Here is a 25,894-nt window from a genome sequence, read left to right on the forward strand (position 1 = left end):
GAGTCTTGCTCTGTCGCCCAGGCTGGAGTACAGGGACATGATCTCGGCTCACTGCAAGCTCCACCTCCTGGGTTCACACCATTCCCCTGCCTCAGCCTCCCAAGTAGCTGGGACTACAGGCACCCGCCAACACAGCCGGCTAATTATTTATTTATTTATTTATTTACTTATTTTATTTTATTTTTAGTAGAGACGGGGTTTCACCATGTTAGCCAGGATGGTCTCGATCTTCTGACCTCATGATCTGCCCACCTCGGCCTCCCAAAGTGCTGGGATTACAGGCGTGAACCACCATGCCCGGCTAACACTGACCCTTTCAGGAGCGCAAACTACCAGCCACAAAACCATGGTTAAGCGAAGGGGGAAGAGACCTTTCTGGGGAACAAACAGAAGAGCTTTCTGGGGAACAAACAAAAATTAATTATCATGTCTCCTTTGCTATTAGTTATGTATTAGATAATTTAACATCACTTCAGTCTTGTAGAGCTAGTGTGCAGATGATCTTTCTTAACCTTAGTGAACATAAAACTAAGGTGATGAGGGTGGTTATAGATTCACTCATAAACCTGGAACACGCCACCCCAACACATTAAACAATTTTTGCCAGAAAGAGGGGTATATAAAGAAATGAAAATATTTTTGCAGCAATGTAGAGGAAAAATAAATAAAAGTATCAAATCCTGGCCAGCAAATCTCCTGCCCCAGGATTTCTTACAACCCTAAACCAGGCAATTGAGGAGGAACTAGTTTAGCTTGTTAGGTTAATCCTCATCGCTGGTCTTAATGGCATAAGGATTAAAATGCAGACTTCATCTGGGTTCCCGCTGTAAAATGCAACCCATATAAAATTCAGACACCTTTTTATGTGTTCCCAGCTCTAATGGCTTTAATCAAAGCAGACGTTCTTAAAATAAAAAATAGTCTTGATAAGAGAACCTCAAAGAGAGCCATAATTCATGAACGTGCTTGCTGTTCTCCTCTGCCAAAGACATTAGTCAGCAAATGGCCATGAGCAGAATCGTAGACTCTCGGAGATACACAAAATCAATTCTGCTCCATAAATACAACATGTTTAAAGATGAAGACAGAACCATAGGGCTGACTTTATTCTACAAGGTTCCAGGCTCCGAGGAAATGTGACAGGTGGTCTCAACAATAGTGACATGCTAGTTTCTCCAAACAGTCCTTCTTGTTAGCTTTTGGATGTATGTATCCATCAAATAAATGCCCAATTTCAAAAGGAGTTTTAAGGTGTAGTACTTATGATTTTAAAAAATATAACATATATATACACATATTTTCATTTCTTTTTCCCTGCTGGCTGTCAGATGACAGGCCTTTGCTGACGATTGCCTAAAATCAGGCTATTTGAAAAAAAACTCTCTCTCATTCTTTCCTTACATGCCTGCCTGCAGTGTCATCTTTGAACACTGATCAGCTCAAGGTCATATGTCGGTTACTGGCAAATATCTTTTCAGAAGGAAAATAAAAAATCTTTTATTACCCTATAACAGGCTTCATGGCTAGCTGAACTAATGCATTATTACCGTAAACTGAACTTCCATTTCAGTAAATAATTTATGGGCTGTTTTTAATCACCATGGTGGATGTCCAGAGTAAATGGAAATTTTATTGGCATGAACCAGGAGACCCTCTCACTACAAAGAACTCTGAGTGTAAAATAACCACTCTGCAAATGCTAAATAATAATTATGGAAATGAGCATTTACCATGGCAGAGACCATGGCCAGCATCAAGCCCAGGCCAAGTTGGGGGCGGCACCGGGCCCATCCTGACACGGGGTAGCATCTTCTTGTCACCCCTCCTACCTCCCTGAATAGTCCAAGAGATGAGATGCCCCAGGGAGAGCGAGCTGGGGCAGCTGAGTTTCCCAAGACAGGAAAAGCCCGAGTCTCTGCAATCCCAGACTGTCAGTGGGGTGGATCACAGTCTCTCTCCTAACTGCAGGTTCCTGCACTGGTTCCTGGGCCTCCAATTGTGCCTCTACACATCCAGGCAACTGCTGGGAGAGCTGAAGACACACTTGCTTGACCAACAGTTTTACTGCTAATTTTCACGAACTATACTCTGCAACCTCGCAGCCCTGCCTTCCAGCATCCAGCATTTGGAGAGGCTCTACCAGATCACCCTACATATGGCACTAAGATGTTTCTGTCTGTCCTCCGGGCTTCTCTCCCACGGACTCTGCTTGTTGGGGCAGGGCCAAGTCTTACTTCATCTCTAATTCCTTAGCTCCTGACATGTCACAGGCACTCCATGTTGGACGGATGGATGGATGGACGGGTGGATGGGTGGGTGGATGGATGGGTGGGTGAGTGGATGGATTTTTTATGTGTGCCCAAAAGTGGACTCAGTGACTATCCACAGACTACGAGGGCCAGCGAGTTCTTTCCCAACTGAGGCATCAACTCTCTTGAGTTGGGATATTAGTAACACACATGCCATGCTGAGTGACCTCCAACAATGTGGGATCAGCTTCCAAACCACCCAGGTCTGCCTCTCTCCTCAAATACCCCTTTTGCCAGTAAAACTACCACCGCTCCCAAATGGGAGAGTCCCTAGACTTCCTCCCTTCTCATTCTACCCCCAAGCCCTGTCATTCCTTCATCTCTTGCATTCACTCTCTCCTCTGCTAAGTCACCACTACAGCCTTGGTCCAGATCCTCCTGAACTTTCAGTCTCCCTATCCTGGGCCTGCCCCCTCCCCCAGCCACACTCACCCTGCAGTCAAAGCCATCTGGTCAAAATCGAGGTCTGCTCACCTAACTCAACCTTGTCAGGGTCTTCCCCTGATGCCCTTCCCTCATGGGATAAAGTCCAGCACACTACTGACCCCAGGCTTTTCGAAGTCCACCCCACCTCCCTCTGCAGTCTCTTCTCTCTCTACTGCCCCACATCGCTGGCCATATCAAACCTATCCACAGGCCTTCGAATATCTGTGCTTGATTCAGCCTCGACACTGCACATGCTGTTCCCCTGCCTAGCGTGCATCCTGCTTCTACAGCAGGCAAATTCTGCATCACCCTTCAGGGACCTCTACCTCTACAAGTCAGCCCCCTCTTTTGAGAGAGAAGAGCCTTCTCAGCTCCCCTGGTTCAGATGAGAGAGGAACTTGTACATCAGTTCCTGGTGATCAACTGGAAAACCCAGATCGGGAAAACTCGACCAGAGAGACAGGTTTCTCCTAGAGATAATCACAAGGAAAATATACAGGAAAGGAGGGCAAACCTATGGACCAGAGAGTCTCAGCTCTGCTGTGCATCAGAACCCCCCGAGGGCTTGTTAAAACACAGATTAACGGTCTCACCCCCAGAGTTTCTCATCCAGTAGGTCTGAGGCTGGCTGACAATTTGCATTGATAATGAGTTCCCAGGCTATCCTGACTGCCCCAGAGACCAACTGCGACAGCTTAGAAGAGACTTAAAACACACACCAACTCCAGTAAATGCAATGGATGGACCTTTAGTGGATCCTAACTCAAATAGTCAAAAAATGTTACATTTGTGAGCCCATTAGAAATGTAAACACTGATCAGACATTGGTAATGCTAAGGAATTATTATTAATAGTATAGTTACATAATTTTTAAAAGAGCCCTTGTCCTCTAGGGATACATTCTCAAATGTACAGACGAAACAATAGCATTTCTGGGATTTGTACTAGAATAACAGGAGAGGGAAGGGACAGGGATTAAACAAGGTTGGCCATAAGTTGATAAAGACTAAAACTGGTGACAGATTCATGAGGCTTCAATATAATATTTGCTCTGCTTTTGTTTGTTTAAAACTTTCCATAATAAAATAATTGTGATTTGAATGTGCCAGTTACATGGAAGCTCCAGGAGGGCAGGTCAATGCTTTTCTTCTGCTGTCCATCAGAGCACCTGGCCCATACACGGTGGTGCTCCACACACATTTGGCAGAGGAATGGACAAACCAATAGGACATAAGTTCATTGAAACCTACACATGTGGACTCTGAAAGCTTGGGAAGGTTTTGGACCCGGGTCTCAGGGTGGGTGAAGGGCTTCCATCCAGTAGGCTTCTCTGGGGCTGAGCCTGGTCAGCCCAGTAGACTAAACAGCCCTTGGAGGAATCAGAATTTCAGCAGGCACCCACTGGCCCCCTCACAGATGACGAAACAGATGTCCAGCCACCAGCTGAGCGGCTCCCACTCTGGGATGGGCTCCAGCCAGGTCTCAGGTACAGGGCCCTCTGGTCATCAGCCGACAGCTCCTAGACTTTGTAGCCGCTCTATGAACCCAGGGCCTCAGAGGAGTCAGGGGGGCATCCTCCATCCCCTGCTGGGTCCCTCCATGTCTGAGAAACAGTAGGGCCTGCCCCTGCAGAGAGGCAGGATCACTTAAAGGACCCTGACATGTCCATTTGCTTTGTCCTTCAGACTTGCTGACAATGCGGGCTCTTTTTTGGTTCCATATGAACTTTAAAGCAGTTTTTTCCAATTCTGTGAAGAAACTCATTGGTAGCTTGATGGGGATGGCATTGAATCTATAAATAACCTTGGGCAGTATGGCCATTTTCACGATATTGATTCTTCCTATCCATGAGCATGGTATGTTCTTCCATTTGTTTGTGTCCTCTTTGATTTCACTGAGCAGTGGTTTGTAGTTCTCCTTGAAGAGGTCCTTTACATCCCTTGTAAGTTGGATTCCTAGGTATTTTATTCTCTTTGAAGCAATTGTGAATGGAAGTTCATTCCTGATTTGGCTCTCTGCTTGTCTGAGATCCCAATGCTCTAAGGGAGGGGCAAGATGTAACAGCCTTGGCATCTTCCCATGGTTCTCACCCCAGACAGGAATGGCGAGCTGAAATGCTGATGTCAGATGCCACCCTGTGACCCTCTGTACTATAAGCACAAGCTCTGAGTCCTCCCGAAAGGCGGGGATGTGTGTGTGTGTGTGCATGCGTGCATGCTCCTGTTGGGGACAAGGGCACTGGGTTTTCTGGCCTTAGCATTGGGATGAGTGGAGGGGGCAGGCCAGGCAGTCATACATGGGCTGCAGGCCAAGCGGCATGTCTCCTAGAACCAGGATGGCTTTGGAACAGGAACAAAGCCAGAGTTGGCTCTTCGGCTGCTGCTCTTTAAGGAACAGAAGGAAAACAAAATAGCTCCTGAGAGGATGAAGAAAGTGGAGGTGTGGCTGTTTGTGAGCCTGGGGACACTGTGTCACCTCCCTCTGTGCCCCCTCTCCCTCCATGAATGTGAGAACTGGTATTCTCAGGGAACCCGTCACTCTTTAGCAATGAACACAGGAGCCAGTGAAACTCTGAAATAAACACCACCCCCCACCCACCATTTTCCAAATTCCTTCATGGAGTCAGATATTCATGCATTTTTTGTTTACTTTTAGGTTCTTCTGAAGTTTATTCAAACTCAAATTGTTAATTCAAAACCACTAGAAATATACAAACCCAGCACTCTATCAGGAAACCTATCATAGTTGGCACTCACTGAATGTGTATTTCATGCATGCTAAGAGCCTTAGAGGTGTATCTCATGGGATCCTGCCCTGTAAGGAAGGCTGCTATAAATTACTGTCATTATTCCCATTCTGTGGATGACAAAATGAAGCCTAGAAGGGTAAGAAAGAAGCCCACATCCTTAGTCAGGATGCCACCCAGGTGGACTCAGAGCTCTCTGACTCCAACCCTGCACACCTGCACATGCCCAGAGCCACCAAGGCATCATCTCTAACTATGAGACAGGTGTGAATGTAAATCCCCATTTCACAGATGAGCAAATAGCTGGAGGAAGTCAGGAGTCACCATCACAGGGCAGCTCCTGGCTGTCTCCATCTGCAGGCTCGTGAGACTATGTGGCATATTCTTTGGTCTGCAGAGCTCTGTTTCAAAAACCGTAATTCTCCCTCAAATCCGAAGATCCAGGTAGAAGAGGCACATGTTGGTAAGAGAGGCGTTAGAGGTACTAGCTCAAAGTCAGGAAAGCCTGAGCTCAAATCCCACCATGACCACGTCCTAGTCGCATGCCACTGGGTGAGCTATCTGTATCTGTAAAACCTGACTCATGGCAAGCACCCAATACATTATGGATGTTATTTTGTTTATTATTATAGTCACCATCATCATTATAAAATCGTTCCAACTGCTGCTGAAAAAACGACTATGTGCTCACACAACAAGACAAGCAGAGCCTCCACCTTTGCATAATGTCAGCAGATACATTTCCTTTACGTTTTGCTTCTCTGGGCTTGTTAATCAAAGCTGAAAATTCCCACCAGACAGGAACTTGGCAAAGGGAACCTTCAGGAAAACTCAGTGATAGGAAACATGAGGGTCGGTGCTGCCAGGAGTAAAGGAGACCCCCAGCCCCAATTTCCCACTCAAGCTGTCTGCTCACCCCAGGGAACTTTCAGAATAACCTAGAAGAACTTGAGAGGCCATATGACCACAGCTTGAGCCTTCCTGTATTCTACAGGGAAGCCCAGTCTCCATTCCAAAACTCATTGGGTCAATGTAAAGACTCTCCAGCTTCAAGGACAAGATTCCACCTGCCCGGGCCTCTGGAAGCCCTGGGTTTAGATTTCCCCAATTTTATCATGAACAGTCTTGTGACAGTTCAGTCTTCAGAGGCCATGGCACCGCCAGTGCTGCCTGGACTGAGGCTAAAGAAAGGGCCGAGGCCATTCCAGGCCAATTGGTTTCCCCCTGAGCAGAATCTTTCACCTCCCAAACACTCACCACCTGTCCCCAGGGAAGGGAAAGGGAAGAGGAGGTAAGGGTCAGGAAGGTGAAGGTTCACCCTTCTTCAGCTAAACCCTCTCATGAGAGGGAGATACACCATCTTCAGGCAGGAAGGAGAACCCTTGGCCACCATGCCCTCCAAACCTGGGTAACTCAGGCACAAACCTTCCACTCTGTGCCAGTGCCCAGGAGGGCAGAGGCTTGAGCACGTTAAAAATCCCTCTGCAGCATTCCTTAATGGAAGAGACATCCCAAAACAGTTGTGCAGTTTGCGCACTGCACAAAGGCACCAACCTTGAGGGGCATCTCCCAAGCAAGGCTGCACCTACCCAGAGGTAAGCATTGCTATTTTCTTACCACAAAGGCATCTTTTCAAGCCATGAAGGGCTGCACTGCCTAGAGCGGGCCCCTTTTTTTGAATTTTGTATCTAAAGCAGATTTTTCCTAATTCACCCAAAAAGTAGCCATGGCACTTAATGGTCAAAAAAGGGAAGAAAATGCTAGGTAAGGTACTAAGTTTCCCACAAGTAAAGCTCAAACGGAGGCCAAGCAACCACTTAACTGAGCTCTAGAAGAGGAACAGAAGGTCAGAAAAACTCAGGGGTGTGGGGTGAGAACTAGAATTTATGAATCGACACGAGATTCACGGAACACTTGCTACATCCCAGGTGTTGTAGAGGCGGAGGAGCTGTGCTGAAGTGCAGTGGCGTGGACCTCAGAGGGCTGGTTCAGACCTCGGCTCAGCTCCCTGCTGGTCTTGGTAGATACTGTCAAGATACTGCTGTGTCCACTCAAAATCCATTTCCCACTTCTTAACTAAATGCCAATATTTACATTTGGAGTGTGATCCCTCCTGATAATGGGGCAGATCCCAAGTAATCTAAGCCAATCATGGCAAGCCTCCTCCCGCTGCCAATGAGAAACGTGGGAGGGGGTTTGTGACCCACAGTCCTGACTGATGGGACACGAGGGGAAGTCGACCTGGGGCTTCTGGGAGGAAGTGAGTACCCTGAGAAGAGGGTGGACGCACAGGGGTGTGAGGCTGCACCTGCAACTGCCACCTTGCCACCAGCACACAGATGCAGCCACCACCAAAGGAACCTCCCTCCGTCCTTGAAGGGGTCCATGAGCTGCCAAATCAGCCTGCCGGGCCCCTGGACTTCCCATTCTGGTCATAATTTCCCTCTTCTATAAACGAGACAGGATTGGGTTTTCCATGCTTTGCAGCTAAACACTGATTCATAGTGGTGCAATCTTGAACAAGTTACTGAACTTCTCTGGTGCTTGCTTTTCCTTATGTATTAGATAGGGATAATAATAACTCATACCTCCCAGGATTAATGAGAATTAAATAAGAATAATGCAGGCAAAGGTCTTAACAAGTGTAGCTATTATTACTTACACAGCATCTCATTTTATCTTATTAAACAACCCAATGAGGTGGGAAACAGGTAGTTGTTAGCCCCATTTAACAGCAGAGAAGGCCGGGCGCGGTGGCTCATACCTGTAATCCCAGCACTTTGGGAGGCCGAGGCGGGCGGCTCACGAGGTCAGGAGATCGAGACCGTCCTGTGAATGGTGAAACCCCGTCTCTACTAAAAATACAAAACATTAGCCGGGCGTGGTGGCGGCTGCCTATAGTCTGAGCTACTCGGGAGGCTTAGGCGGGAGAATGACATGAACCCGGGAGGCAGAGCTTGCAGTGAGCCAAGATCATGCCACTGCACTCCAGCCTGGGTGACAGAGCGAGACTCCATCTCAAAACAAACAAAACAAACAAACAGCAGAGAAAACCACAACACAGAGATGTTAAGCATCTTCTCCAAATCACACAGCCAGCAAGTGCCTGTCACCAGTGCCTGAGCTCCTTGTCTCCACCACATCCCAGCCCTGAGGTTCCTGGACTCTGTGACTCCCGCTCAAGTCTGTACTGCTGGCAACTTGCAGCAAGGAGCAGTGAAAAAGTAAAGGGCTTTACTGGGAGTGGACCTAGGGAGTAAGGGCTAATGGGTAGGAGTTTCTTCCCAGGATAAGAATGTTTGGGAATTTAATAATGGTGATGGTTGCACAATCTTGTGAATACTATAAACCAGTGAAATTTATGTGGTGAGTTTTATATGTGAATTATAACTCAACTAAAAACAAATCAAAAGAGCTGTTAGAATCAGCCTTGTAAGGAGAACTGCCCCTGTTCCCTTGCCTTCAGGATCCCAGCCTCCTCACTGGGAATGAACTCAGCCACCGCCACCCACTCTGGGCACCGCCTCCTCTCTCCTCCAATCTCTGTGCCTGGTAGAGTTGGCCACAGCTTTCTCCCAGGACCTATCCAGTGGTTAATCTAGCTGCAGACTCCAGACTCTCCAACTGGGGCTGGGGCAACAGCTGGCTGGCACTGGCCTCTCATAGACACCCTGCTCTTTGGCAATGTAAGAACACAGGCACAGAGCCGGGGCAGCGCCCTAGTCAGACAGCTGCAGTTTCACTCTTCCCCTAAATGCTGGGAAGCTGGACAGCCAGAGCAGAATGGCCCCACTCCTCCCCAGGGCCGGACGTGCCATCCTGCTGGGGTGCTGCAGGCTGACTTGCTGGTGCTTCCCCTGACAGATCAGCTGTTTCAAGCTATGCCAGAATAAATGCTAGTGAAAGTCTCAAAACCTGCAGTTGTAACTAGCCTTCTGCAGACCCACCTTTGTCAGGAGGGCAAACTGTACAGCATTAAAACATTCTGCTGTGTGACCATCTGCACGTGCCAGCTGTAGCTAGCCAGGTCCTGGGCGAGGAGGTGTGCAGGAACCTGCCTAAGAAAATGCTCCTTCCAGGAAATAAAGGAAAAGAGAAGGCCAATGCTAAAAGGGGCTCCAAGGAGCTCTGGAGGAGGACAAGCCAGGACCACCCACTGCAGCCTGGAGAGGAGGCACGATGGGCGCTGCCCAGGATGCAGGGACACCCCCAGAGGCTAAATGTTCCGCTCAGAACAGGCAGCTGCAGCACAGAGAGCAAAGACTTCCATGTCAGAAGAGAGGACACAAAGTCCTTCCAGAGACTTTTTAAGACCTTTGAAGTCTAAAATCCCTAATCACTTCTTACTTTGTAAGCACAAAATCTTCAATGACAGACTTACATTTGTACAAAAAGAATTAGTAAACTGGGTTAAGTTACTGATTAACTTTAGACTTTGCTAAGTATGCATGACAAAATTTCAAGGGTAACTAATCTTTTTTTTTTTAATTTACTTATTATACTTTAAGTTATAGGGTACATGTGCACAACGTGCAGGTTTGTTACATATGTATACATGTGCCATGTTGGTGTGCTGCACCCATTAACTCGTCATTTACATTAGGTGTATCTCCTAATGCTATCCCTCCCCCCTCCCCCCTCCCCACAACAGGCCCCGGTGTGTGATGTTCCCCTTCCCGAGTCCAAGTGATCTCATTGTTCAATTCCCACCTATGAGTGAGAACATGCGGTATTTGGTTTTCTGTTTCTGCGATAGTTTGCTGAGAATGATGGTTTCCAGCTGCATCCATGTCCCTACAAAGGACATGAACTCATCCTTTTTCATGGCTGCATAGTATTCCATGGTGTAACTAATCTTGAAAGGAGTTGAAATTGAATCCCTAACTTCAGAGCAGTAAAGGGAGACAAACACACAAGACACTGAATGAACAGTTCCTCCTGGGGACCGAATGTGCTCAAAGTCTTTTCCCAAGGAATCCGCAGGTCACAGAAAGGCACCTCCCAAGTCTCCTCCACAGAGCACAGGACCCAGAGATCACCCAGAGCACCCCACCTGAGGCCAAGCAGCTGTGATGAGGCCAGCAGAGCGCCCCCTCTATCCCACCTTTTTTATATTGTACCAAGCCAGCTCCTGGCCCAGAGAAGGCAAAATACTGACCATCAAATTTTGATGAGCTTTTGCATTTGAACTTAAAACAAGTCAATCTCACTAAAAACAAAACAAAACGAAAACCCGGGTGTGCGTGACTATAGCAGGGTAAGAGCAAACAAACTACAAACTCATCCTAATCCCCATTCCTCCCCTCCCCAGCACTGAAATGCAAATATGAGTCTCTCCAAACCCTCTACTGAGCTGCAGTGGGGACAGAAGGCCTCAGAAACATATACACTCCAGGAAATAATGTACACGCTGTGTTTAGGGGCCCTGGGGAGGCCATGCAGATGGCCCCAGCTGCCATAATATTCACACTCATCATCATGGGTGCTCACACACGCTGGTGTGTACATGCTATAAAAGAATGAGAGAAGACACGTGGCCTTCCAGGACCCCTTGTTCCAGCCCCGACACATCAGTCTCCACAGTGCTTGGGTCCAGGGAATGAGACTTTATACCTCGTTACCATGCACAGATGGACAACTGCCCAAGTTCAGGCAAGGGAGGAGGTCCTGGGCACCCAGGGTGGTCTGTCTCTGTCTTTTCATTACTGCTGCCCCACAGACCTGTCCCTCCCAGGCGCAGGCCTGCCTGCTTCATTAGGCAAGGGCAGCTTCTCTGACTTCATTGTTATCTTTAACAGCTCCGTCTGGACCTCAATCAATCAGGGGCCATCTCCTCTGCAGAGAGGAATGCTCCAGAGAGGTCAGGTGCAGGGTGACTAGCCTGACTTCCAGCAGGCACACAATCCTCCCCCACAGAGCCCAGGATGTCTGTGCCCAAGGTGCTGACCGCTGGGAGGTGACCACAGGAATGCCTTGGACTTGGAGAAGTGGGAGCTGGTGCTAGGGACACCCACACGAGCCCACGGCTTCAATCAACCCTTGTCTCCCTGCCTCTTACTCTCTCCACAGACCTGGTCTGGGAGGGTCCTGAATGGCATGGACACCACAGTGAGGACATTCTGGGTTAATGAATGAGAAGAGTTCCAGGAGCTGACCCTGCAACAGGAAGACGGGTGGTATGACCCGGAAGTTCATCAGTGGGACCAACCAGGGCCAATGTGAAACATCCCCTGCACCCTACACCCGGTGTGCCTGTCCTGAGCCCTCCTCTGCCCATCTCCACCCAGCTGTCATCAGTCTTATCTTGTGGACATGCATCACACGAGTATTTAATTCATAAGAATCTAACTATGAGATCTCAAGTCAAAACATAGCGGGATGATTTCAATTTAAATATTAAATCAAATATTAAAAAACACTGTAATTAAAAGCCCTGTAAAATTCTCTTTTGCACATGGACTCTTCATAAGACACCATGGTAAGTGCCACAGAGGTGTTAGGACAGACTGACATCCCTGAAGCGGGTGGGGGAAGGTAGCTCCAGGAAGGTGATGCTTGGCTGGCTCCCGGGAGGGCAAGTTTGCTGAGTGAAAAAGGTGGGGATTAAATACCAAGCTGAAGGAACAGTGAAGGCAAAAGCAGAGTGGTGTGAAGAGCTTCCCAGAGAGCCTTATACTCTCCCAGCTGGTGTCACTGCCCCCAGGCTGTCCCCCTGGATCACATCACAACCACCAACATCATCACATCACTCCCAGCCTCAAGCACCTACTGTAGCTCTCTATCTCCTTCATATTAGATGCAACTCTTTAACCAATCAGACTCCTCCATTACCCCCTAACCATTGCCCCCCATCATTCCTGTCCTCACACAACCCCCTGTACATCTGTGCTCTCTGCCCTCTGGGAAGCCATCTGCCATCCCTCAGGCCTGGCTTGTGCACTGTCTGTAGGGAGAGAGGGGCCCACTGACCTTCACGTGGGAGGATTTGACCCTCATGCTGCCCTCCAAATAGGCACAGCCCCAAGCTGCTCTTCCAGGGGCAGGGGATGGGGTGGAGGACCCCGAGTTAGCTGGGTTCTAGGGACACACCCAGTTCCGCCCTCACCAGCTCTGTCACAGACAGGACTCTGTCTCAGGCCTCAGTTTCTATAAGTACATACCAGGCTAACAACTGTCTCTCGCACAGGGCTGCTGTGGAGACCACAAGGGGTGACCAGTAAGTAAACTCTAGCACCGAGCTGGGTGAGGTCAGGTGCTCAGGAAGCACGGGACCTCCCCTGACATTCATTCCTGAGACCCACTGCGCACACGTGCTGAGGTTGTAAAACTGAATCTCCAGCCTGAGGACCACTAAGCCTCAGGTGGGACCAGCAGCCCTGCTCCTGCAGTCAGCCTCTCCACCCATTCCTTAGATCCTAGCTGCTCCCAGTACCGAGCCACCTCCAAAGAGAAGGGCTATGCTTCCAGGCCCATCTACCATCTTGCCCGATGCCCACCTGAGGGCCCCTGACCGCAGGGGGTCACCTGTGCCCAGGCACAGACAGCACTCTGCTGAGCCATCCACGGCTGCATGGCCCCAACAGAGGCATACTGGGCAGCACTGGCCTGAACTTCAGAAAGACACAGCTTGGGTTACTTTTCAAGCAGCCCTTCTGCACCTTGTACAGAGCCCTGCACCTGGGGAGGGCCCAGCCCATCTTGCTTCCTGGCTGTTTGATGTCAGGAAGCCACTGGATCTTGAAAGTGGCTTTCTTGTGGCTGGAGGCAAGGCCACAAGGGAGTGTCACAGATATTTCCAGGGCAGAGATGAAGAGAGAACACACACTTTGGGCTCAGAGACCAGAAGGCCACCACCACTCTCTCCCCATGGGATCTTTTTTTAAAACTTTAAAAAATTTTTTTTACTGTTTTAAATGTTTCTGATACATTATATTTGTACCTATTGATGGGTGCCTGTGAAACATGGTTGCATGTGTAGAATGTGCAATGACCAAGACAGGGCACTTAAGGGCTATGGGTTTTTCACTGAGATTCATGATCTTTTGAGTCTCCATCTCCTCATCTATAAGAGAAGACACCCTTCCCCATGGTGCTGGATTTTGTGACAGCCCCCCTGTGAGCTTTGTCCCAATATGCCTGGCCAGTCCGGAAGGCTCCCCACCAAAGGGTTAACAGGGGCTGCCTCTGGGTGTGGGGTCCTGGCTGTTTCCTCCTTTCTTGCTTTGGATAATATTTCCTATAGTGAACACGCAAGTCTTCTGTCATGGGAACCAAAGTTGTCTCAGGTTTTACCCCAAACCTCCCCAGGACAGTGTGGGGCAGAGGAGACAAGTAAGTGACGCTGGCTTTCTCCTATCCCTTCCTGCGGCCTCACTAGGTGCCCTGCAGCCCAAAGCCCGAGACTCCAACTGCTCCCAGCCATAGCACTGGTCCTGCCCCAGGTCTTTGCCTGCTCCTCAGTCTCCTCAATCAGGATCCCCAGCCTCTATCAGCTCCCAGTGACCACCTGGCCCCCAGACCCTGAAGGCCAACTCTCTGCCTGGCAAATCTCCCAGCGACACGATGGTGCAGGCTCTTTTTCTCAGCTCCGATCCCCAGGGTAAGAACCAGAAGCCCTGGAGGTTTTGAGAGCTGCCCAAAGCCTCACAGTGAGGAATAGCAGAGCTGAAACTCAAACCCAAGAGCTGTTCCCACAATACCACTTTGCTTTACACAGAAAATACAGCACAGGGATCCCGCCTGGAAGGGGCTCTCAAACTGCCCCATCCTGCCAGCCTCCTCCAGGGCCCAGGAGCTCCACTTGATGGGAATTGCTTCTGGCTTCAACACTTAATTCCCCAAATGTTCCCTGCCTGAAGTGAGCCAGCCTGTGTTAAGAAAGAAGTCCTGCCACCCTGTAGGGTGGGGAGCACTCTGCTAGGGTCCCAGGCCTCAAGCTGGGCCCCCATGGACCCAGCTCCACCTCTGAGCTTCCATCGTTAACATCAGGTCGGCGTCCCAGTGTTGTTCAGTCGCCAGACTTGAAAACAAGCCTGAAGCTGGCATGGCAGTGTGCAAGGGAGGACTGCGTGGCCCCCAACAGGCTCGGGGCCCTGAGAGAAGGGGGAGGCGGGCAGGGGAGGGACACCGGGAATTGTATGCTTATTCACAGATAGAAAGGGTTCACAAATTCTCTCCTCTCCAAGGAAGATAGGACTGGGGAGAGATGCAAGGACCGAGGAGTTTTGCTGGGAGAAGGAGTGGGGCTGGCGGAGGGGGGCACTATCTTGGGACACAAAACCCAGAACTACTTCCAGCGAGTCACAGGGTGAGAGGGATATCCCACTGCCAGGGTGACTGTATTTTTGGCTTCTGGGTTTATGTTTTGCAGTTTATTTCTGCCTCATTGCTAATATTTCATTAGAAAGTGGCTCATCCTTCCCCCACCCTCTGCCCACACTCTAATATTTTTGGGAGGAAATCTTAAAAAGACCCCAGCTGTACTCAGCATGTTTGCGTGCTATCTTAAGGCCTGCCTCTACCGGAATAGGACTCCCTTTTCAGAATGCAACTCAGTTAGGAAGTCAAGTTTTTTATCTGAATACTCATTCAACATACAAGGTATATATATATATATAAAACAGGCCAAGTAGGACAAAGTGAATTCTGACATTCCCATGGTTCCCTACCCAATCCCATCCTGCTGGCTGGTCTTCCCTCCCAAGAGCTTCAGGCTCTGTCCCCCAGCATGTGGTACTTTGTGATCTCACCACTGACTATTTATCAAAGGCCCAAGGAGGGCGGTGTTGGGGCAGAATCTGTGCCCATGACCAGCCATGACTTTGTGGGTTCAAGTTTGAATAAACTGCAAGAACCCCAAAGGAAGACCTACCAGAAGCTTCTAACATCTCTCAGCCTATTCCTTCCTCTGTCTCTGTCTCCCTCCTCCATCTCAGCTGCTCACTCTACCTCTCTCCCCACGCATGCATACACATTCAAAGTTATATATGCACATTCCCAGCAGCCTCCCCTGAGACAGGCCTGGCAGGACCCCACCAGCCCCAGCAGTAAAAGGTCCTTGCTGGGTCTCTGATATCACCACCTACTACCCCCCTTGTGAGTGCTCCCCAAAGGGTTGGTGTCCTTGGGTAGACCATCCCCAATTTCCCACGTCATTCTAGGGGTGCCTGTCAAACCACCAGGCCCAAGTTGGGGGCTGCCCCTCAATGTTCCTATCTTTAGCCCCTGCCCATCCCCAATATCCCATCCAGACAGCCAGTCTTGGCTTGCTCCGATGAACGGCATGGCCCTACTGCCACCAGGTGTGCTCTCGGGCTCACTGTCACTTTCTAGGTTTCTGTTTCTTCATCTGGAAAATGAAGTTGGCTCACAGAACACTGAGAGCTCCCACACCTCCACCCTCCAACCTTAACTATTTCTCACTCTGACAATCTAAGTCACACTAACTAACGTGCCGATGACGGATGAAGACCCCAGACTGCACAGCAACACCTCCCTCAGATCTCTACAATTCAGTGGTTCCAAGACACTTATGTTTTCTAAGAAGTAAAATCTGCCCCCGTCAAAAAACTGTGGATCTAACAAAGCGTTATCCCATTTTGATTTTGCCAAGGACATTAAAACTTTTATTAAACCTATCATCTGCTACTACATTCAATTCATAAAAGAAAGAAAACTAGGACTATATCAGTTACCTATTGTAATCCAAAATATTTTTAACTCCAAAATTTAGTGGGTTAAAATAACAACAATTTGCACAGAATTCCACAATTTGGGCTTTTCTCACCTGGGGTCAACTCATGCAGCTAAAGTTATCTCAAGGTCAGCTGGCACTAGATGGGCCAAGACAGGCTCACTCATCTCCACGTTCACCTAGGCTGTCGGTCAGGGGCCTCAGTTCCCCTCTAGGTGGCCTCTCCAGCAGGACAACCTGGACTTCCTAAATAGCAAAGGACAAGTGAGCAAGCTCTAACACACTGACAGGCATTTTCAAGCCTCTGCTGGCTTCCTGTTTGCCAAGGTCCTATCGGCCAAAACAAATCACATAGCTGCGCCCTGAGTCCAGGTAGGAGGAGATGACACAAGGATGTGAGTACAGGCGCCCCAACTGATGATGATTTGACTTACGATTACTTAACTTCATGATGGTGCAGAGGCGATACACATTCAGTAGAAACCATACTTTGAGGAGCAAAACAACCACTTTGTTTTTCACTTTCAGTACAGTATTCAATAAATTACGAGATACTTTATTATAAAATAGGCTTTGTGTTAGATGATTTTGTCCAAGTGTAGGCTAATGTAAGTGGAGTTTTTTTGTTTTTTTTTTGGGAAAGAGTCTTGCTATGTCACCCAGGCTGGAGTGCAATGGTGCAGTCTTGGCTCACTGCAACCTTGGCCTCCTGGGTTTAAATGATTCTCCCACCTTAGCCTCCTGAGTAGCTGGGATTACAGGTACACACCACCATGCCTGATTTTTTTTTTTTTTTTTTTTTTTTGAGATGGAGTCTCACTCTGTTGCCACTGTACCCAGCTAATTTTTCTATTTTTAGTAGAGATGGGGTTTCACCATGTTGGCCAAGCTGGTCTCAAACTCTTGACCTCATGATCTGCCCGCCTCAGCCTCCCAAAGTGCTGGGATTACAGGCGTGAGCCACTGCACCTGGCCAATTTTTGTATTTTTAGTAGAAACAGGATTTCACCATGTTGGCCAGGCTGGTCTCAAACTCCTAACCTCGTGACCCACCTACATGGGCCTCCCAAAGTGCTGGGATTACAGATGTGAGCCACTACACCCAGACTTGTAAGTGTTCTGAGCATATTTAAGGTAGGCTAGGCTATGATGGTCAGTAGGTTACGTGGATTAAATGCATTTTCCACTTAATGGTATCCTTAACTTACAATGGGTTTATCAGGATGTAACTCCATCATAAGTCAAGGAGCATCTGTACCTGGAGACACGATTTATTGTAGGTTATTAATTCAATAAGCTACCACAAGGACATAATGTCAGAAATTCTTTTTCAGATGGAAAAATTTAGCTTCGTGCAAACCTAGTACACAGTCACCTGGGTAACTTCCTCAGTGACGAATGTAGGCTTCAAGCATCAGAAGTCATCATGAACTAGCCCAAAGTGGGGCATTTGGGAAACACAGCACTGATTATTGCATTCTTTCTTTTTTTTTTTTTTTTTTTTTTTTTTTTTTTTGAGACGGAGTCTCGCTCTGTCGCCCAGGCTGGAGTGCATTGGCCGGATCTCGGCTCACTGCAAGCTCCGCCTCCCGGGTTTACGCCATTCTCCTGCCTCGGCCTCCCAAGTAGCTGGGGCTACAGGCGCCCGCCATCTCGCCTGGCTAGTTTTTTGTAGTTTTTAGTAGAGACGGGGTTTCACCGTGTAGGCCAGGATGGTCTCCATCTCCTGACCTCGTGATCCACCCATCTCGGCCTCCCAAAGTGCTGGGATTACAGGCTTGAGCCACCGCGCCCGGCCTCTATTGCATTCTTTCAAACTGAGCCAGAGGTGACCTCAGAATCCTCTTTAACACAGCTCTCTATAACACAGCTCTCTAGATAGTTTCTTCCCTATTGGTCAGAGATGTAGACACAATTCAAGTCTACGTGCCATTGCTTATCTAAGGGTTTTCTTTTAAAAGAGGACACTGAAGAAATAATGTTTAACCCAAAGGAATGTGGCACCAAATCAAGTCTGCATGAGTAAAAGATTCCCTGATGGTGGAACTCCAGGCTCTGTGACCAGGGGGAGGTGTGGGGAGCCTTCCAGAGTCCTCAAACCACCCCCTCCAGGGGCCCATCTTAATGCTTCTTATGTGCCAGACAATGAGCCTCCCAGGGCAAGGGCCCTCACACACCCCTGCAGGTAGCCTATGGCAAGGCGAGACATGGGACCCTCATTTTAGGCCAAACCTCACTAGTCCTGGCACTCTGGGTACCTCACACAAACATGGGTTGCATCTCAGCTCTCATTTCTAGTGGGTTCTCAGCCTCTGTCTGGCAGCATTGCCCCACCCAAGGACTGACAAAGGGCACCCTGCAGGCTCCATCTCTCCCTTCTCCAGAGTCAATGAGGAGCACGCTGGGAAGGTCACAGGAACCCACCCCCAATCCCTGGCTGGTAACAGCCCCAGGGTACAGGCTGGGATACTGTCATTGGGTGGACCCTGAAAGTCCCTCCCTATGGGGCATGGTCCAGGCCTTGAGATCCCCCACCATTGGAGGTGGGACCCTCTGCAAACCAGAGGATCCTGAATGACAAAATCCTCCCAAGTTGGAAATACTCTGCACTGACATGGTGGTTACATGACTACAGTTGATCTTTGAACAACATGAGGGTTAGAGGCACCCACCCCCTGCACAGTTAAAAGTCCACACATAACTTTTGACTTCCCCAAAACTTAACTACAAATAGCCTATTGTTGACCGGAAGCCTTAATGATAACATAAACGTCAATTGACACATTATTTTATGCATTCATGAAATACCTAAATTCTCGATTTTTTCATATTTCTAGGCTATGCAGTAAATTGTCACAAATCTCCAAAAAATGAATAAATGGACCTGTCCAATTCCAGGCCATGTTGTTCAAGGGTCAACTGTATCTACATTTGTCAAAACTCTTGGAACTGTACACCCAAAAAATGTGAGTCTTACCTTAAGTAACTTAGACCTCAACAGACTAAACTTTATCAAAATCTCCCAGCAAGGAACCCCACCTACTTAGCCAGCTCCACTCCCCAGTATTGACCTTTCTGAGTACCTCGTGTGTGCCCTGTGGGTGTTTTAAATAATAAAGATGGCCAGGCATAGTGGCTCACGCCTGTAATCCCAGCACTTTGGGAGGCCGAAGCAGGTAGATCGCTTGAGGCCAGGAGTTTGAGACCTGTCTGGCCAACATGGTGAAACCTCATCTCTACTAAAAATACAAAAATTAGCCAGGCATGGTAGTGGGCACCTATAATCCCAGCTACTTGAGAGGGTGAGGCAGGAGAATAGCTTGAACCCTGGAGGTGGAGGCTGCAGTGAGTTGAGATGGTGCCACTGCACTCCAGCCTGGGCGACAGAGCGGGACTCCATCTCAAAATAATAATAATAATAATAGTAATAATAATAATAAAGATGATACCTAACATTGCATACATTTTGTGTAGAGGACAAATTCTTTATATATGTGACCTTATCTAATTCTCAGACCCAACCTGTGAAGTGCTGTGACCCGTACTGTTCTTTTTTTTTTTGAGATGGAGTTTCACTCTTGTTGCCCAGGCTGGCGTGCAGTGGCGCAATCTCGGCTCACTGCAACCTCTGCCTCCTGGGTTCAAGTGATTCTCCTGCCTCAGCCTCCCGAGTAGCTGGGATTATAGGCATGTGTCACCATGCCCAGCTAATTTTGTATTTTTAGTAGAGATGGGGTTTCTCCATGTTGGTCAGGCTGGTCTCGAACTCCCGACCTCAGGTGATCCACGTGCCTTGGCCTCCCAAAGTGCTGGGATTACAGGTATGAGCCACCGCGCCCGGCCTGACCCATACTTTTGAGATAAGGTCACGGGGATCCAGAGAGGTTGAATACCTTGGTGAGGTCAAGGCCAGGTGTGGGAGCCAGGACCCAAACCAGGACTTTCAAACTGAGCTAAGCCCGTTTCACTCCACCAAGTGCCCATCCAACACTAGCTCCCAGGGATGGGGTGTTCAGTGCTATTTTATACTTAACTGAGGCCCAGAGAGGCTATATGACTTGGCTGAGGCCACTCGGCTGGTAAGAGGTGGCACCAGGATTTGAACCAAGTATTGTCTTATTCCAAAGCCCACTCTGTCCTACTGCCCACAAAGGAGGCCTGGGGTCCCTCACACCCCATTCCATCTGCTGGGCTCTCTTCTCAGGGACTGCCTGGCTCTGGGTGACTTCCTTCCCCAGCTGTACCCACCCCCAACCTGGTCTAGCAGCTTTGCTGGCCAAGACTACCAGAGGCTGACGCTGAAGGATGGACAGTCAAAAATATCTTCGAAAGCATCTCGCCATTGCTGGTCTGAAACAGACAGACTGAGGCTGTGGGACGAGGGCCTTTCAAGGGCCTTTGTACAGCCCAGGAACCTGGCTATGAAGCAACTGGGCCCTCCTGGCTTTCCCAGGCCAGGTCAAACATGGCTCCCACCCTCCCAACGTTTCCTGGGGGAGAAGTTAAGGAGCTGGGGCAGGGAGGAATCAGTGTGCTCCCAGGTGTGGGCCAGCTTCTCTGAGCAGCCTGTTCCCATGGTCTGTTCCAGGGTCCTGCTGCGTAGGCCCTTGTGGACTCAGCCAATGGTACATCCTCCACAGCTGGCCACTTGGCCTCCCCTGGAGGGCCCTGGAGTTGGTCCTTGTGCTTAGGCAGAACTGGCCCCTGACCATGTTGGTTGCCCATCTTTCTGGGCCTTGGCTCTTGGCAGAATGCCTGTTTTAAAAGGTATTTTGCTTGCAGGTAAGTAAACCTTCTCTGGCTAGAGGAAGCCAAAAAGGTACCTTTACAGTGAGGATCCAGGGATGGTGCCCAGAACTTAAACCAGCTGTCAGGTCTAGGAGGGGAAAATGAAGCAAATGACTCGGATGAATGATGCATCCCTTCTGCTGCTCTCTAACTGCCAGCCTCAGGGAAACCACCACCAGACCTGATGACCGTGGTCCCTTCAAATGGGTCCAGTGGCCATGTGGACTGACTACAGCCCATCACACACCAGAAGAACACGCCAAGGGTCTGGGCATTATTCTCATGCGAGGGACCCAGTGGTCAGTTACCCCATGCAGCATGAAACACTTACACGGGAGAAAGTAATTTTCTCCAAGAAAGAACAAAAGAGCAAAACTTCTAACAGGTAGTCTCTTTTTTCTCCATGCATGTACAGCCGGAATCCAGACATTCTTTACTGCACAGGCCTTACTCCAGATACCTGCACTGTTAACTATTTGTGGGAGACAATTACTCTGACCACCAGAGGTTGTGCCCCGCTAACTCCCCCTCTCTCAGCAAGGTAACCCTTCTTCTGGCCAGGGCTGGCTGTTTCTGGGTCAAATCCTGATCATGCCTGAACCTTGGGGCCTCCTCTGGGAATCTGGACTTGGAAAAGAAAGAAAAACAGATAGACATCAGACTTCTTGTGTACCAGAACTTCTCATTTCAACATGGGGGGTCATTGTAGGGGGCCACATTTGCCCTAAAGATGGGAAGCACCTAAAGTGGTCCTGCAGAGAGGAGAGGTGGGTGACATGCAGAGCAAAGCAGAAGTAAGAGACAGGGCCAGGGGTGGTGGCTTATGCCTGTAATCCCAGCACTTTGGGAGGCCAAAGTAGGCAGATCATTTGAGGTCAGGAGTTCGAGACCAGCCTGCCCAACGTGGTGAAACCCCATCTCTACTAAAAACGCAAAATTAGCTGGCTATGGTGGTGCATGCCTGTAATTGCAGCTACTCCAGAGGCTGAGACAGGAGAATCATTTGATCCTGGGAAGCAGGGGCTGCAGCAGTGAGCCAAGATCGCCCCACTGCACTCCAGCCTGGGTGACAGAGCAAGACTCCGTCTCAAAATAAAAGAAAAGAAAAGAAAAATAAAAAAAGAAAGAGACAGAGGGAAAGAAAACTGCCATGTTCCCAACACTTTTCCCTCCTAGACCTGGCAGCAGGTTCAAGATCCAGGAACCATCCCTGGACCCTCACTGTAAAGGTACCTTTTTGGCTTCCTCTAGCCAGAGAAGGTTTACTTACCTGCAAGCAAAATCCCCAATTAAAACCTTTCAAAACAGACATTCTGCCAAGAGCCAAGGCACAAAAAGATGGGCAACCACCCCTGTCAAGTGAGGGAATACACAAGAAACTAGAAAAAAAAAGCTGGGCCTGCGGTTCCACCATTGCAGAGTGTTTTATTCACAGCAATTTGACTTGGCACTGCATTCCTTTGAATTAAGCATTCTTCAAATACTTTTTAAAAATGTAACTCCTGCCGGGAGGGACAAGTCATGAATTTGTTAATGGCAAAGAGGTTTGGATCCTTGTGCCTTCTCTGAGTGACTGGGAGTGGCTGGAGGGACTGCTGGAGGATTCTGCAGCCATTGCGGAGTTCAGCTGGAAAGCGTGCAGAGGGAGTCGGCAGACCTGGATTCGGATTCTGGCTTTGCCAGGTGTCCTGGGGCAGTCTCTTCCCCTCCTTGACCTCAGTTTCCCCATCTGTAAAATGAGAGAGTGGGCCCAGAGCCCAGCCCAGACATTAGACAACCTGGTCCCATTTAGCTGTGGATGTATCCATGAGCTCTGTTTTCTACTGCTGGCCCAGGGAAACCACCACCCGAACTGATGACCATCGTCCCTTCAAATGGGACCAGTAGCCACGTGGACTGACTAGAAGCAGTTGTTTTCTGAAACTTTCATCTCTCCTTTGGGAACAGACTCCTGCCTGATGGTTGTGCTGTAAACAGTTTCTTATCCCAGCCAGCGGAGATGGCCACTAAGGGACAATGACAAAAGGAAAGAAAAGGAAGGAAGTGGCCAGAGGAATTTAGCCTTCAGCCTAAGGAAACCTGGGAGACAAGCAAAGAGAGGCCAGCCTAAGGCCTCAGAGGCAGCAGGCTGAGCCCAAATACCTACAGCTTCCCTGTCCCAAACAGAACCAGCTGCCTGGGTACAGGAAACACTGTTCCTTGTCACAGAGAAACCAGTAAGACCACGAGGTCTGATTTACAAAATATAGGAAGCCCCAAGGGACATCATTTAATTGTCAGTTTATAGGAAGCAAAGGGCACTGGCATAATCCACTTCCCTCTGAGATCTTGGGTGCTAAGTGGGTCGGTGAAACAGGAGCTCCATCCTACAGAACTTATTTCTGGAGTCTCTGTTTTCTGACATTAAAATTCTGAACATAACTGACAAAACTACCCAAAAAGTATGCAAACATCTGGGAAGCAAAGCAGTCTCAAAAGTTCAAATGACTGAATAGGAAGTGACTGTAGGCTCTTCCTATTGGCTTTATTTGAGGCTCCACCCCATATCAGAGCAAATATTTTTTAAACGAACACTCATCCCATATCAAATATAAATACAGACAGTCCTCAACTTAGGATGATTCAACTTAGGGTATTTTCAACGTTTTTCTAGGTTAACAGGGACGTAACCCTATTGTAAGTCAAGGAGCAGCTGTTCAAGCATTTCTGCTATAAGGGAGCATATTTTCCTACAAATCTTCACATTCTACAAAACCATACACTAAAAATAACAGGATTCATGAGGAAAACAAGGTCAGTGTACATCACTCCACACCCGTGGAACCTTGCTACCAGAACCTTTCCAAAAACAATAACGGGGCACTCACTTCTTAGGGGGCCATTCTCATCAAAATGCAAAACCCAGCAGGGCACAGTGGTTCACACCTATAATCCCAGCACTTTGGGAAACCAAGACAGGCGGATCACTTGAAGTCAGGAGTTCGAGACCAGCCTGGCCAACATGGTGAAACCCTATCTCTACTAAAAATACAAAAATTAGCCGGGCATGATGGCATGTACCTGTAGTCCCAGCTACTTGGGAAGCTGAGGCACAAGAATTGCTTGAACCCAGGTGGTAGAGGCTGCAGTGAGCCGAGATCGTGCCACTACACTACAGCCTCGGCAATAAAGCGAGACTCTGTCTAAAAAAAAAAAAAGGCAAAACCCATCCAGGGTGTCACCCACACACCCACACCCATCATTTTGTTATAGGGACATCTTCACAGCTCCTTCATCTGCCCCCTCAGCTGCCCACAGAGCTTCAGGGCATGGAACAATACTAAAACGGCCCTGACTTACACTAAAGGAAGTTGCATCCACAGATTTTCAGCTTTTTTTTTTTTTTTTTTTTTGCTTTTGCTTTTTTCATATATTAGCCTTTAATCATGAAAAAAGTGCATCCTGGGCCGGGCATGGTGACTCACGCCTGTAATCCCAGCACTTTGGGAGGCCGAGGTGGGTGGATCACGAGGTCAGGAGATCGAGACTATCCTGGCTAACACGGTGAAATTCCGTCTCTACTAAAAATACAAAAAATTAGCCAGGTGTGGTGGCGGGAACCTATAGTCCCAGCTACTCAGGAGGCTGAGGCAGGAGAATGGCATACACCCAGGAGGCGGAGCTTGCAGTGAGCCGAGATCGAGTCACTGCACTCCATCCTGGGCGACAGAGCAATATTCCATCTCAAAATCAAAAAATAAAATAAAATAAAAGAATTAAAAGAAAAAAGTGCATCCTGATCTATCAAGTGCAAACATACTGGGAAAAATTGAGAATGTGCCAACACAACTTTTCTGAATACCAACATCATTCTTCATTTATCACTTACAGAAACACATGTTCTAGCACAACAAACAAATAATTGTAAGTGTCAGACAATCATTGGGCACTTGCAGAAAGTCTTAAAAAGTGAGATCTAACCTACAAGTTGTTTTAAAGCATAATATAGATTTCCAAAGTTTGTAGTTTTAACATTTTTGCCAAGCCAACTCTGTTGGAAAAATAGCCACACATTATTTGCAGGTCCTCTCACTAAGAGGTGGAGGCAATTTCTGCATCCCTTCTATCTGAGCTGGCTTCAAGACTTGCTGTGACCACCAGGATACAGCAGAAGTTTTTTATTTTATAGGACTTTCCAGGAAGGCCTCAAAAGGCCTTGCAGCTTCCCCTCTCATCCTCTTGCTGCCCTGGTGCCAGCACATAAAGAAGCCTGAACTTGCCTCTTGGAGGATAAAAGACCATGTGGAGAATGAAGCCCAGCCGACAGCCAGCACCAACCCCCAGACCTGTGAGTGAGGTCATCTTGCACTACCCAGACTAGTTGAGCCATTAGAGTGTTGCAGTCACATGAGTGACCACAGGGAAGACCAGCAAAACAACCATCCAACAGAGACCTGCCCAGAGAATCATAAGCACATAAAATGACTATTGTTGCCAGGCACAGTGGCTCATGCCTGTAATCTCAGCACTTTGGGAAGTGAGGCAGGAGGGCTGCTTGAGCTCAGGAGTTTGAGACCAGCCTGGGCAACATAGTGAGACCTTGTCCCTATTAAAAAAAAGAAGAAGAAGAAAAAAAAAAAACCCAGGCATGGAGGTGTGCGCCTTTAGTCCCAGCTACCCACAAAGCTGAAGTGGGAGGATCGTTTCAGCCCAGGAAGCAGAGGTTACACGAACCAAGATCACGCCACTGCTCTCCTGCCTGGGTCACAGAGGAAGAATTTTAAAATAAATTAAAATAAATTTTTAAAAAAAGACTATTGTTTTAACCCATTAAACTTTGGGGTGGTTTGTTACATAGAAAAAGCAAATATAATGTAACATTTTATAGACATTTCAATAATTTGTTTAATGCATTGATTGTTTTCCCTGCTTGGGAGGCAAGAAACCTTTTTA

General features: G+C 48.4%; 1 protein-coding gene across 3 annotated transcripts in view; it reads right to left on the reverse strand.

Moving 5' to 3' along the window:
- HSPA12A (heat shock protein family A (Hsp70) member 12A) overlaps positions 1–25,894 on the reverse strand; it is a 183,103-nt gene that overhangs the window by 43,105 nt on the left and 114,104 nt on the right. The window contains exon 1 of one of the 3 annotated variants that reach the window (XM_017871250.1): positions 16,268–16,545. The exons of the other annotated variants lie outside the window; for them this stretch is intronic. The gene's annotated coding sequence lies outside the window, so the exon portion shown is untranslated. Of the gene's footprint in view, positions 1–16,267; positions 16,546–25,894 lie in introns of those variants that run through there. 3 annotated transcript variants of the gene reach the window in all.

The sequence above is a fragment of the Rhinopithecus bieti genome, unplaced genomic scaffold (assembly GCF_001698545.2).
Source record: "Rhinopithecus bieti isolate Rb0 unplaced genomic scaffold, ASM169854v2 scaffold_5982, whole genome shotgun sequence".
Taxonomy (NCBI): Eukaryota; Metazoa; Chordata; class Mammalia; order Primates; family Cercopithecidae; genus Rhinopithecus; species Rhinopithecus bieti.